A 14,557-nucleotide genomic window follows, 5' to 3' on the forward strand; every position below is an offset into this window, starting at 1 on the left:
TCAACAAATAGTAATAAGAGCTTAATAGATTCAGAATATTCTAAACACTGGATTTAGAATAAAAAATGAAGAAGACATGGTCATTTGCTTGCAGAGTTTGTATCTCTAGTAACGGTAGAGATGCACTAGACAAATTTACAATTAAAAAGTATAAAAAAAGTATTTAAAAAAGGAGAGAAGAGGAAATCTGGTTAAGAAATTAGGTAATACTTAATCTCGAATAGGAGGGATAATAAGAAACTAATCTGGCAAAGAACCTAGTAGATGGGACAGGGGTGGGGGCTTACTTTCGGCGGATTGAAATTGGGGAAATTTTTAATGCAGCAACAGATAACTAATATACTATTATGTTCTTTCCACTCTACAAGCTGCCTATTATCTGAGAGCTGTTAAATATTTACAATTTACAATGGTAATTATGAAGGACCAAGGTAGGAAATACCTTAATTTGCTCTTGTAAAGGAAAAGTCCATGTGATTATAGTTTATAAGTGGGGGGAATGACACTGGGTGAGGTTGGAGATGTAGCCAGGGAGTTGTGAGCTTGTTACTGAGCTGAAGTGTCATCTTTTTAGATGATTTTTCTGGCTACTGTGTGAAGAATGGATTAGTAGGAGGCAAAACTGAAAAAGGGAGCTATTAAGTATTACAGATGAAAGATGATGGTGGCTTATACTAGGTTGGTGGCATTGAACATAGAGGTAAGTGTGTGAATTCAAGACACATTTTGGAGGTAGAGGACTTGTTATTGGGTTGAATATGGATAGAAGGCTTGGGAGAACAAGAAATCAAGGATAACACCCCAGTTAGTTTCAGGCTTGAGTATCTATGCAGATGGGGATGCCAGGGACAGTAATGTTTTGGGAATGGAGAGTTCTGTTGTAGATATGTTAAGTTTAACATGTGCGTGTGACAACTGGAGACCTCAACTTAACTGTTGGATATATGAATCAAGAGGCATAAATGTGGGATTCTTTGGCATTTATATGGATTTTCACGTGTTGAAAATAGATGAGCAACTTGGAGTAGAGGAAAGAGATGGCATTGGACTGAGTCCTTAGAAATAGTAACATTTAGAAAGCAGGCAGAAGAGGAAGAGTCAGAAAAGGAGACTGAGCAGAAGTCTCCAGAGAGGTAGGAGGAAGACTGAGATGGTGTGGTGCCCTAGGAACCAAGGGAGGAGAGTATGTTCATAGGATGGAATGACTACCTGATTGGATGTGGGATTAAGATAAAGATAAGGAAACTTCCACTGTAAATGGCAAAAGATGATAATTAATACAGATAAAATATAATATCAGTATAATAATGGGGCCAAAACTCAACTAGAATGAATAAAGGCAAAAATGAAAGATGGCAAAATAGAGAAATCAAAAATAAACATCTGCTTTGGAGGTTTTGCCCAGGAAGATCAGAGAAATGGGGTTAAGGAACGGTATTTTTAGAATAGTGGCATCAAGGCATATTGATATGTTTCTGAAATTAATATAAACAGAGGGACAAATTGATGATGCAAGAAAGAGAGAGTAGAAACTATTGGAAGTAAAATTCTTTAGTAGTTGAGCGGGCATGGGGTATTCAGGTATTGGCCATACGTAGAGAGGAGTATGGATGGGACTTTGATTGTGGATACAGATGCAGATTGATTGGTGGGTTTGGTGGGAAGAGAGTAAGAATGTCTTTGATTGCTTCAATTTTCATAGTGAGGTCACTGATAATAATGACATAAATAAAGGGAAGAAGGATACTTAAAGCCAGTTGCTGGAGTCTTTAGTAAATGAGAGAAAAGGCCAGGAGAACAGTGAATGTCAGTAATAATAAACTTTTCTATGAATATATCTCTCTTCTTGGATGTTTTGCTTTCACAATGTAAAGGATTAAATGTGCTAATTTTTTCTTCTCTATGATTTCCCTCCTGTGTGCCTCTTTGTTTTTTAGTAACATTATAAGACTCTTGGGAAGTGTGACCAGAGTATATGGAGAAACATGAGTAGGTTCATTTACAGTTAGTTTAACCAGAGAGCTGAAAGTAGTGTCTACAGTATCCCTCTGCTTCAATGAACATTTGGAGCCTCCACCAGAAGGAAAATGATATGACTGAATTTAATTGCCTTGGTGACGAAAGCAGTAAAAATTTACCTGAGAAGTTATCTTAAGTTAAAATGCTATATCCTGCCCTTATGATGTTTCAAAACCAACAGAAACTCCTAGAGTTAAGAGAAAAAAAACTGGCAAAAATACATAATATTTAATTTTTTTCTTCTTAAATGGAGAAATGTAAATCAAAGTCATACCCACACAGAGTGATTAATGTTTGAATTTTAACCCATGTGTCCTGGAAAACAATTGTAAATATAACAGTAGTGAGATAGAGGCAGGTTTTAGAGTGTAAAGAGCAAAAATATGTACTAGTTATCCATAATGGCATAACAGATTTCCCCAAACCCATAGCTTAAAATAATTTATTATTTCACTATTTATGTGGGTCAGGAATTAAGGAGTGGCTTAGTTGGATTATTCTAGGTCTTGGTCTCTCATGAGGTTTAATCAGGCTGGGGTTGTTAGCTGGGGCTGCAGTCTCATCTGAAAGCTCAAGCAGGGAAGGATATGCTTCCAAGCTCACTCATGGAGTTGATAGCAGACCTCAGTCCCTGGGCACATAGGCCTCTTCATAGTCTTCATGAATGTCATATGGCTTTCAGCTAGTTTCCCTGAAGTAAGTGATGGGAGAAGGAGGGAAAGGAGGAGGGGATTACATAAGGATGTGAATACTAAGAGGTGAGAATCGTTGGAGATGATTGTGGAGGCTGACTATCACAGTGGTTTTCAAATACACAATATCCTCATCATTTGGCTGTGTAATTTTGGAGAAGTCAGTTAACATTTTTGAGATGCAATTTTCTCATCTGGCAGACCTCTAGCAATTTTTCTTGCTCTAAAAAAATTAACATATTCCCTAAACATTGTTTATATAGGTGGCTAAAAAGTGAAATTGCAGTTTTCATCTACCTTCTTAACTATGTACTTTTCAGTGTTGATGGGTAACTTTGGCAAGATTATAGAAAATTTATAAGGGAATGTATACTAGTCAATCAACCATAGAGAAGAGTTTCCAAATTCTGTGAAGATATTTTAAAGCAGAAGATTCAAAATGATATTTGAAAATAGTTAAATCACTGAACATCATTCATATGTAGGCTACCATTACCTTTTTTAAATAACAGATTTATTGATATATATTTACATACTATATCCACTTACAGTGTAGAATTTAATGTTTTTTAACACATTCACAGGAGTGTGCAATCTTCCTCACAGTTGATTTTAAAATGTTTTCATCCTTCAAAAAGAAACTCCATACCCATTAGCAGTCGTTTCTCATCACAACTATTGTCCCCCACCATTAATCTACTTTCATCTCTGTAGAATTGCCTATTCTGGACTTTTCTTATAACTTGAATAATATAATAGGCACTCTTTTGTGTCTAGCTTCTTTTGGGTAGTATGTTTTCAAGATTCACCCATGTTGTGGTACATATTGGTACTACATTCTTTTTATTGCTGAATAATACTCCTTTGTAGGATACACCGCATTTTACTTGTTCATTCAACAATGGATAAATGCATTGATGAATATGTGATTTGATTCCACTTTTTGGCTATTATGAATAATGTTGCTATGAACATTAATATACAAGTTTTTGTGTGAATGTGCATTTTCATTTCTCCAGCATATATATTTAGGAGTGGGATTGCTGGTTCATATGGTAATTCTGTGTTGAATATTTTGAGGAGCTGTCAAACTGTTTTCCAAAGCAGTTGCACCGTTTTACATTCCTTCCAGCAATGTGTGAGACTCCAATTTCTGCACTTCTATGCTAATTGTTTTTGTCTGTCTTTTTTATTACAGTCATTCTAGTGGATGTGAAGTGGTATTTCCTTGCATTTTCCTAATGGCTAATAATAGTCTTTTTATGTGCTTGTGGGCCATTTGTTATCTTCTTTGGATATATGTCTTTTGAAATCCTTTACCCATTTTCTTTTTATTTGGTTTAGTATATATCTGTGCTTTCTTTTTTGATTTTTTAAAATAAATTTTGTTGTATATATTTAAGGTATACAACATGATGTGATGGGATACACATAGTAAAAAGGTTACTATAATGAAGCAAATTAACATATCTATTATTTCACATAGTTACCCATTTTTTTTGTTTTTTTGTGGCGAGAGCCGGTAAAATCTATTCATTTAGCATGAATCCCATATACAATACAATTTTATTACCTATAGTCTTCACATGATACATTAAATATCTAGACTTGTTCATCCAACATATATTCTACTCTGTATTTTCTGACCTACATCTCTCCATTTCCTTACCCACAACATGCCCTTGGCAACCACTGTTTCATTTTCTATTTCTGTATATTTGAATTTTTGAAAAAGATTTCACATCTACATGAAATCATGCAATATCTTTTTTTCTGGGTCTGGTTTATTTTACTTAGTGTAATTTCTTCTAAGCTCATCCATGTTGTGATGAATGACAATGTATCATTCCTTTTTAGGGTTGAATAATATTCCATTGTATATATGTACTACAGTTTCTTTACACATTTGTCCATTGATGGACACTTAGATTGTTTCCATATCTTGGCTGTTGTGAATAATGCTGCAGTAAATATGGGAGTGCAGATATCTTTATGAGGAGGTGATTTCATTTCCTTTGGATATATTCCCATAAGGGAGATTGATGCTAGTTCTAGTTTTAATTCCTTTAGTTGCCTCCATATTGTTTGTCATAATGGCTGTACCAAGCTACATTCCTAATGATAGTGTATAAGAATTCCTTTTTCTCTTTACCTCACTAACATTTGTTATCTTTTGACTTTTTGATAATAACCATCATAACAGATGTAATGTGGTATCTCATCGTGATTTTGATTTGCATTCCCCAGTGATTAGTGATGTTAGCACCTTTTCATATTACCTCTTGGCCATTTTTATGTCTTCTCTGGGGAAATATCTGTTCAGATCCTTTGCCCATTTTTAAGTCAGATTATTATTTTTTCCACTATTGAATATATGAGTTCTCTATAAATTTTGACTATTAACTCCTTATCAGATTTATGGTTTGCAAATATTTTTTTCCAAACCATAAGCTGCCATTTCATTGTGTTGATTGATTCTTTTATTATGTAGAAGCTCATACAAGTCTGGCTGAACATACACATATCAGTCAATGTGATACATCAAATTAACAGAATGAAAGGTAAAAACCACGTGATCACCTCAACTGACATTGAAAAAGCTTTTGACAAAGTCCAACATTCTTTCTTGATAAAAACTCTCAACAGTGTTAAAGTTAATAAATTCAGTAAAGATACAAAATGTGAGATACAAAATGAGTATACAAAAATCAGTAGCATTTTCATATATGAATAATTATCTAACTGAAAAAGACATCAAGAAAACAATTCCATTTATGATAGCATAAAAAATTCCTAGGAATAAATCTAAGCAAGGAATTAAGATATCTATACATTGGAAACTATAAAGCATTGAAAGAAATTGATGAAGACACAAATAAATAGAAAGATGTCCTGTGCTCATGGAGCAGAAGAATTAATATGATTAAAATGCCCATATTACCCAAAGTAATCTACAGATTTAATGCAAGTCCTATCCAAATCCTAATGGCATTCTTCACAGAAATAGAAAAAGCAATCCTAAATTTTATATGGAAACATAAAAGAACCTGAATAGCCAAAACAATTTTGAGAAAGAAAACACTGGAGGCACCACACTTCCTGATTTAAAATATATTACAAAGTTATAGCTCATCACAACAGTACGGTGCTGACATGAAAACAGACCCACAGACCAGTGGAACAGAATAGAGAGCCCAGAAATAACCCCAAATACATATGGTCAACTAATTTTTGACAAAGACATCAAAAAAGAACAATGGGGTAAAAGACAACCTCTTCCAATAAATGGTGCTGTGAACATTGAATTTCCACATGCAAAATAATAAAATAAAATAAAATTAGCTGGGCATTGCAGCACACTCCTTAGTTCCAGCTACTTGTGAGGCTGAGACCAAAGAATCACTTGAGCCCAGGAATTCGAGGCTGTAGTGAGCTGTGATAGTGCTGCTGCATTGCACTCTAGCTTGGGTGACAGAGTCAGACCCTGTCTCAAAAAAAAAAAAAAAAAAAAAAAATTGAATCCTCATCTTACACCATATGCAAAAATAAACTGCAAATGGATAAAAGACCTAAATATAAAAATTGATATTTGAGACTAGTCGAACCACTGAACATCAGTCATATTTAGGCTATTTATTACCTTTGAAACTATGAAACTCCTAGAAGAGACAGACTATAGGGAAAAGCTCCTACACATTGGCCTTGGCAATGATGTTTTGGATTTTATACCAAATGCTCAGCCCACAAAAGCAAAAATAAATAAGTGAGACTACATCAAACCTTTACCCATTTTAAAATGGAATTATTTGTATTTTTATTGTTGAATTGTAAGTCTTTTTTATAGATTCAGGATACAAATGCTTAATAAGATTTGGTGGCATAAGATGTCAGATTAAGGTTCAATATTATGTGCTGCCTTGGAAAAATTGCAAGGGCCTTGAATGGCCTAATTGCAATTTCTCCTCCCCATTCTGCTGCCATATATAAGGTCCCCTAGAACTAACCCTCCTTATGAAATGGACCGGATGTGGTTCTGCTTATTCATGAGTGGCAGGTTTCAATTTCCTGCCAGCCCATGGGATTTTTCCAATAAGCCAATCACATCCTCTCTGGGAACCAGGGGACATTGTAGCCTCTTGATACTACAAAGTCAGCTTCTCACAGTCCTTGTCATTCACTCTGTTCCCGAGTAAACCTCTGTGTGGCCCTATGTGGTGTGCTGTCCTCCTCCCCTGAGGTGTGAGTGCATGTGACTAACAAATCGCTGTCGATCTCATCTTTCCTGTGTCGGAAGTTGGGCCATCCCCATAACTCTAGGGTGGGAGTACCTCCTTTCACCAATGAGCTGAACAAGAGGCAATAAAAACAAATTTGCAAATATTTTTTCCCATTTTGTGTGTGGTCTTTCACTTCCTTGATAGTCTCATTTGAAGCATAAAAGTTTTAAATTTTGATGAAGTCGTATTTATCTTTTTGTTTTGTTTTGTTGGTGGTTGCTCGTGCTTTTGGTCCCATATCTGAGAAGGCTTTACTTAACCCCAAATAACATAGATGCACTCCTATGTTTTCTTGTAAGAGTATATAGATCATTTGGTTTATGATCCATTTGGAGTTAATTTTAGCGTGTTGTATAAGGAATGGCTTCAAACTTATTCTTTTACATGTGGATATCCGGTTATTCAATACCATTTGTTGAAGAGTATTTTCCCCCACTGAGTTATCTTGGCACCTCTGCCAAAAGTTGCCCATTACCTTTTGAATAGTTTTTCTATATTTGGAGAAGTTTCCATTTTTGAGTCCCACATTTCTGCTGTAGAGTCGAAACTCAAGTTTATAGTTCTTATTGCAGCTAAATGTGAGCATGTGTCTGAGGATTCTGCTATCAGATAAACACACGAGAGACTCTGACATAGAGGAGAGCAATATGAGCAAACAGGCTCTAGGTGGAACCACCTACCTGCTGATGAAGTAGTGGCAATGGTTACAAGGGTCTCTAGTCTTTGTTGGGGGGCCATGGAAGTGGTGTTTGTTTCTTTAACAAGTCAGCTGTATCTTGTTTTATTGCATTATATCCAAGCTCATGCTTGGGCCTTGTTCTCCAACACTTCTATGGATTATCATATATTTTTTCTTTTTGATTAATCAGCCAGCGTCAGCTTCTGTTGTTCACAACCAAGAGCCTGACTGATATGCACTTAATGGAAAAAGAAAATAGAATTTAAGGTAATAAAGTGCACTTTAACTTTGCATAGAACATGGATTTGATAATTTCTACTGGCCTTTGTGATGGGGGTTTGGGCGACTTAGAAAATAGTATCTCTTTCAAGCCAGTCAGATGCAACTGTCTGCTGCCAAATTAAAGACAAGCAGTGGACTCTGCAATTAAACTTGCATAGATGCTTTATGTTTTCATCTCTGACCAGCTTTGCTTCAGTTCTTTTCCTGTTTCAGAATCTTAGCTCTATCCCATAGTTAGGCCCGTATGACATTCTCAGACCTGGTTGTACAAGCAGGCACCCTGGTTTGACTCATTTGACTTACATCTCTTGAAGAATGGGAGATGTGACAGACCTCTCTGGTCCTTCACATCTAAATTATCAGCCTGTTCATCAATCCCTTAAGACCCAATCCTTGGCTCCAGGTAGCTTAGCAGTTTAAAGATTGGAACTGCCTAGCCAAACTCAATCCATTTTGCTCTAGTTCTCTGGATTCAAGGGCATGCCAATTGCTACATGAGGTAGAGAAAAGTTGTATCTCATAAAAAATGTCCCATGGAGGAAATAAAACACTGACATTTGAGGGGAGATAACAGCTATCATGAGTCAATTGAAAGGGTGAGAGAGCAGTAAGTCACCTGGCACTTTCTGACCTCCGCACCTCCTAGATTCCCCTTGACAGAGACCCCAGTTCTACTCCCTCTCCTTTCTCCTGTAAAAACTTTTTGGTAAACTAGACAAATGGCTTTGCTTCTTCATGGAGATTCAGATTCTTAAGAAACAGAGCCTACCATTTGTTAATGAATTCAAATATTTGGTGTTTTTTATGTTCTATCTGTAAGGGGATTAAACTAAATATATTACCCGAATCCTCTCTTCTCTGGAAATTACATATTCTATATTTCTGACTTCTTCTCATCGCTAAATTCACACTTCAGGGTTGTGGGGAGGATGGAGGAGGAGATTTCTTTAGAGATCTCGTGAAGATGTCAAGATTGTCTCCTTTAGCTGTCATAGTGGTTGCTGGGTAATGCAATACTGATGGTTCCTAGCATAAAGATGTATATTGCATGTTCTCTATCTTGGAGAATTGAAATCTACTGTCATTTTATTTTTGCCTCTTAGATAATCAGCTTAAATCTTTGCCTACGTTGTTAAAAACTAGAATCAGTGTGAACAGTGTCATTGGGGAAAGTTAGATATTTTTGAGAGCATGAACCAAGAAAAATAGATAGCTAAAAGTAATGTGAAATGGTCTCTATCAAAGTCATTATGTTTGATAGGTTTTTCTAAGGCATTAACCTCAGAGATGTCTTCAAGAGATGCTTTCAAGATACAGCACTCTTATAAAAGAAGACAGCAGTCAGTGGGCTAAAATAGAGGCTAGGACCTAGAGGGACACTATTTGAAATTCCATTTCAGTACCGAATTTCTGAGGCACAGTGGCAAAGTCATTTAGTTCAATATGGCTTCAGTTTTGCTATCTGCAAATGGGAACCATAGCTTCTTATGTAGTTTAATAGTTTATACTTTCTTCATATTACAGAAGCATTATACATGTATTCATGAAAAAATGCATTTAGACAAAAGGAATGTCAAATACATCTTCAATCTTCCTCTAACCCAGAGGAAATAATTACTTTGGTGCATATCCTTCAAGATTTCCAGACGATGTTTGCATCCTCAGTTTCAAGAACCATCATTAGTTAAAAGACTGATGAACAATGAAAATTTAGTCAAATTTTTACCACATTTCACTCTATTACCTTTCTCTATTTGAGGTAAAATAAGTGCAATGATAACAAAAGATTAATAAAATTGGCATAAGAAATAGACTTTATGTTATATCACAAAACTATAATTTCGTACCCCTTGAAGCAGGTACAATTTTAAGCATGGATATATATGCCTAGGGCAGCCATAGTGGCAATCTGCTCTTGTGGAATTTTGTAGAATATCTTGTAAATGTTTCTCAATCAACAGTGTATGGGAGAATAATAGTTGCCAATTCGATGACACAGGGTCGGGTGGGGCAAGCCCCTTTGCTGATGGAAAAACCCTACGAAGGTGGGAGCCACAGTTCAAGAAATAGGAAAGCCCCTCACCTCTGTGTAACGCTGTGTAAACCAGCCTGTGATGACCACAGTGACCCAGAGACCACACAGGGGCTGTTTAGTTTCTTTAAACCTTTGCTGTTTTCATGGAATGGTATGTTTTCCTAACATGCTTAGGGACTCAGGCTGGCTCTAGGGCTCCTCACCCAAAGGGCCTCTCTGGACTGCTCTGTTTGTAAGGGTTTTTGTGGCAACGTAAGTGGAGTTCCTTCCAGTATTATTGTCTCAGCATGGGGAGAAAGAGACTGAGGTCTAGATCTTTTGAGATGGACCTCTCCAAAACATTAATTGCTCATGAACAGGAAACTAGCTGCCTGTGGAAGAGGCATGAAAGGGAAATTTTACATAGTACATAACTTCATGTACGTTTGAGTTTTATAGCATGTACAAATACTATTCTAAAAAGAAATATAAATTAACTTTTAAAATATTTAAAAATAGAAATGACAAAAAAAATCAGGTACTTTCAGTGGAGGTTAAATTGCTTTGTGGAATTTTAAAACTCTATATATGGTCTGATTCTCTTGGAAGCATTAAGGGAATATAACAAAATATTTACATGTGGAAAATACTACTTCCTTTACCATCCTGGATTAATTTTAAAAATGTATAAGTGATGTTGCACTTATAGCAGACTATATTCCAATATGAGTGCTATGACTACAGGATTCAAATTGCTCTAACTAAACCCACCAGGGAATATAAAAGGATATCCCCTAACTCACTTGTGAAGTAAGTATACCATACTGCTATCTTCGCCCACTGAGTAAACCTTGTCTTCTCCAGAACAGTAGAGCTTTTCAAATCCTAACTGTGTTTTGTATTTTTAACTTTGTAATGAGGTTTTGGGTTATAGAGAACTTTTTAGACTCTCTGAGAGACAGTTTTTGTCTTTTGGTTTATTAGGCTGTGCACAATAGCATTGAAATGTCATTTACTGCACAAATAGGTAATTTATGTAATCTGTTCATATGATTTGAATACATGCAAATAGTGGTACTAGATTGGAATTTGTTATTCTTCCACATGGTAGATTATGCAGTTACTGATAAGCCATTAATGTGACTGCACATTAAATAGTCTGCATTCCTCCTATGACCTTGTATTTATTTTCCTAATATTTTGTATTTTACATTTAATTTGGGCAAGGAATGAGCTTGACTGCTAGAAAACATACTTAACATAGACTGTATTCTGTTAACCTTCGTTTAGAAATTTCTTTTAGAGTTTTGGGCAAGTAGACATTTTGAATTTTCTACTTATTCATTTTATTGTGCTGTTAAGATTATTAACAAGTTAATAACTAAAAACATATCAAGTGAAATTGTCTCCATGTTAATAACCTAAGCACAGATGTAAGCATACATTTATTGTGTGCCCTCATTGTATCTAGCTGCCTTTGCAATACTAAAAATAACTTGGTTTTGTGCATTTCTGATCTCTTTTTTCAATCTCTTCCTTCGCATTATCATTGGGCCTTCTTGCTCAAGTTCTCCATCTCTTTCTCTGCCTTCTTGCCTTTCCTTCTATTCCCTTCTGGGCCAACCAAATCAACCGGAGGCTTGTAAACTGATAACCCTGGTTATAACTCAGTGTAATCAGAGGAAAAGTGTTCTTCACATTCTTGATTTCTGCTTTTCTTTCTAAATTGTGAGTCTGATTAAATTATGCACTTGACGTTGATGTTCTTAAAACAGAAGCACATTTAATGGGATGCAGCAATCAAGTAAAATTTCCTCCTTGTTTTATTTTTTCCAAGCTCTTTTTATAGTGAAAAATAGCAAACACATAGCAAAATTGAATAAAACATAAATGTACCACTTAATAAATATTTTAAGGCAAAAGAGTATTTAACCATCACCCAGGTAAATAGGTTGCCAGCACCTAAGAACTTCCTTGCATTTCCCTCCCTTTCTCCCCACCAATTAACCACTATCCAGACTTTTATGGTAATTATTTCCTTTTCTCTATAATTTCACCACCTATGTATGCATTCTCTCAAACAGTAGTTTAGTTTTGTGTATATTTTTAAACTTCATGTAAGTGTAGCTTATAAGTGTTTGGGTCTGGTTTTGTATGGGTCAGGAAACAAGTAGCATATTCAAAAGGAGAATTTAAAAGTTTCACAAAGAGACTATATACAAGTTGTGTGCAAGGTTAAAGGAAATCAACAAAGGATGATGTAATACTTCAGGGCTGGCATTGTTTACTACCCCTGAACCTGAAGGGCTCAGGCAAAGGGCAAGCAGTTACAGGAACCCTGTGCTTGCCACTGCTGTAGGGTAGAGCTGCTCAACAACCAGCATGGGCTTCAGTTAGAGGAATGCAGCCCAACCATCTATGCACTGTCTGGGAGAGTACTAAGGAACAAATATCCTGGCCTCTTGCCCTCTGATCTGTCTCTTGTTGGTTGTATCTGATTAAAAGCCAGAGTGCAAGTGGCTTCTTTGAAGTTCATACTGGTGAGGCCCTCAGGCACAGAGAAGGGTAGAGAGTGGACCTGGAGAGTCAAAAAACCATGTCCTGAGCAGGCTTCTTTTGCTTGCCCTTATTTCACATTGTTGTAAATGGCTGTATTTTGTTATTTTCACTGCCATATAGTGCTTTATTGTGGAAACATCATTATTTATAGATTTTATTGTTGAACATTTGGGTTGTATCTTGTTTTTGGCTATTAATTAATGCATGTCTATTGAGACACACGGGGATGTTTTCTCTTGGGTGTGTATCAAGGAGCCGAATTACTGGAAAATGCGGTGTGTGTATATGCAGCTTCAGTAAATAACGTCAAAGTATTTTCCAGAGTCCTTGATTTATACTGCTACCTGCCATCATTGAGATTTCTTTTTTTCCACAGCCTTGCAAATCTTACATGTTGTCAATCTTTTTACTTTTACCCATATTGGTGTATGGTATAATATTCAATTTGCATTTCCTTTGTCAGTAATAGGTTCACACATTGTCCATTTTCATTAGCTATTTGGATGATCTGTATATTCGACACTCTTGTTCATTTTTCTATTGCATGTTCTGCCTTTTCCTTATTTATATGTAGGAAGATTTAAAAATATATTCCTAATTACTAGTTCTCTGTTGGATATAGAGGCACACACACACACACACACAACTTCCTACTTTATGGTCTTTGTTTCCTGTCTTAATCATGTATTTTGATGGATACAAGCTTTTTAATTTATTATTGCCTAATTTACCAATCATTTCTCTTATAGTTAGTGCTTTTGTGTTCTATATGAAAACTAACTCCCTCTCCATTAATTTAGGTTCTCTCCAATTTCTCTTAATAATGTTTTATAGTTTTATGTATAAAAGCTTTACATATCTTTTATTACTTTTATTCCTATTTTATATTTTTTACAGTATTATAAATAGTATCTTTCAAAACTTAATTTTCTAATTCTTTATGCTCTCATGGAGAAATAAAATTTTTTATAGCAATTTATTTTCCAAGTAGGAATCTAAAGACTATTCTAAGCATTTTATACAGAGGGAATTTAATATAGGGGATTGATAACATAGGTGATAGAGGAACTGAGAATCGAAAGAGGGCAAATAGTGGGACAACCAAGAAGTTATAAAAGGGGGATAAGCTGCTTGTACTTCTAGACTAGAAGGACAAAGAAACAAGGCAGCACTACTGAAGCCTGGAGCCCAGTATCTCTCAGCAGAAGTGGAACCACAAGGATCCTGTGTAGCAGGAACTAGAATCAGTAGTTACCTGAGATGCTACAGAAGACAGAGGGAGAAAGGAAAATGCCTTTTCTTCTTCCCTGCCTGCTAATATTCATAAGTACCTTTCATTGGCTGAATATATTTAGAATCCAGAGGCAAAAGAGGCTGAATATGGGGGAAAACATGGGAAAATGGAGTGTAGATCTGATATGAATAGATAGCTGATTGACCTATTACTTATTCTGATAATTTATTGCTCCTACCTATCTATCTTTTTATTTGTATTTGAATACATGCAACCATATTTTCTATAAATAATGACACTTTTATTATTTCCCTTTCCATCCTTATAACTTGTTCACTTTTGTACTGGCTAGATATGAGCAGATTTATAGGCTCCAGAGGCTACCAGAGTATTCTGAGTTGCCCTGAAGTCTTCCTGGATGCATCTAAGGATCTTCTTGGATACTTCAAGCCCACTTGACAGGTCTTGCTGTGTCTAGCTTATTATTAGAATTACAACCTCATGGGATTTTTAAGCTGGGAGGGATCTAAGAGGTCACCTATCCAAGGGTTGATAAACTATGGATCTTGGGCCAAATCTGGCTGCTACCTGTTTTCGTAAATAAAATTTTCTTGGAACATAACACATTTTTTTTTTGTTTACATAATATCTGTGCTTGCTAGCTTTTGAGCTATAATGGCAGAGTTGTTTAGTTGGATAAAGAGTATGTGGCCCTCAAAGCCCAAAATATTTATTATCTGGCTCTTGACAGAATAAGTTTGCTGACTCCTGATCTAGTTTATCCTCTTCATTTGACAGATG

The sequence above is a fragment of the Chlorocebus sabaeus genome, chromosome 17 (genome assembly GCF_047675955.1).
Source record: "Chlorocebus sabaeus isolate Y175 chromosome 17, mChlSab1.0.hap1, whole genome shotgun sequence".
NCBI classification, from domain to species: Eukaryota; Metazoa; Chordata; class Mammalia; order Primates; family Cercopithecidae; genus Chlorocebus; species Chlorocebus sabaeus.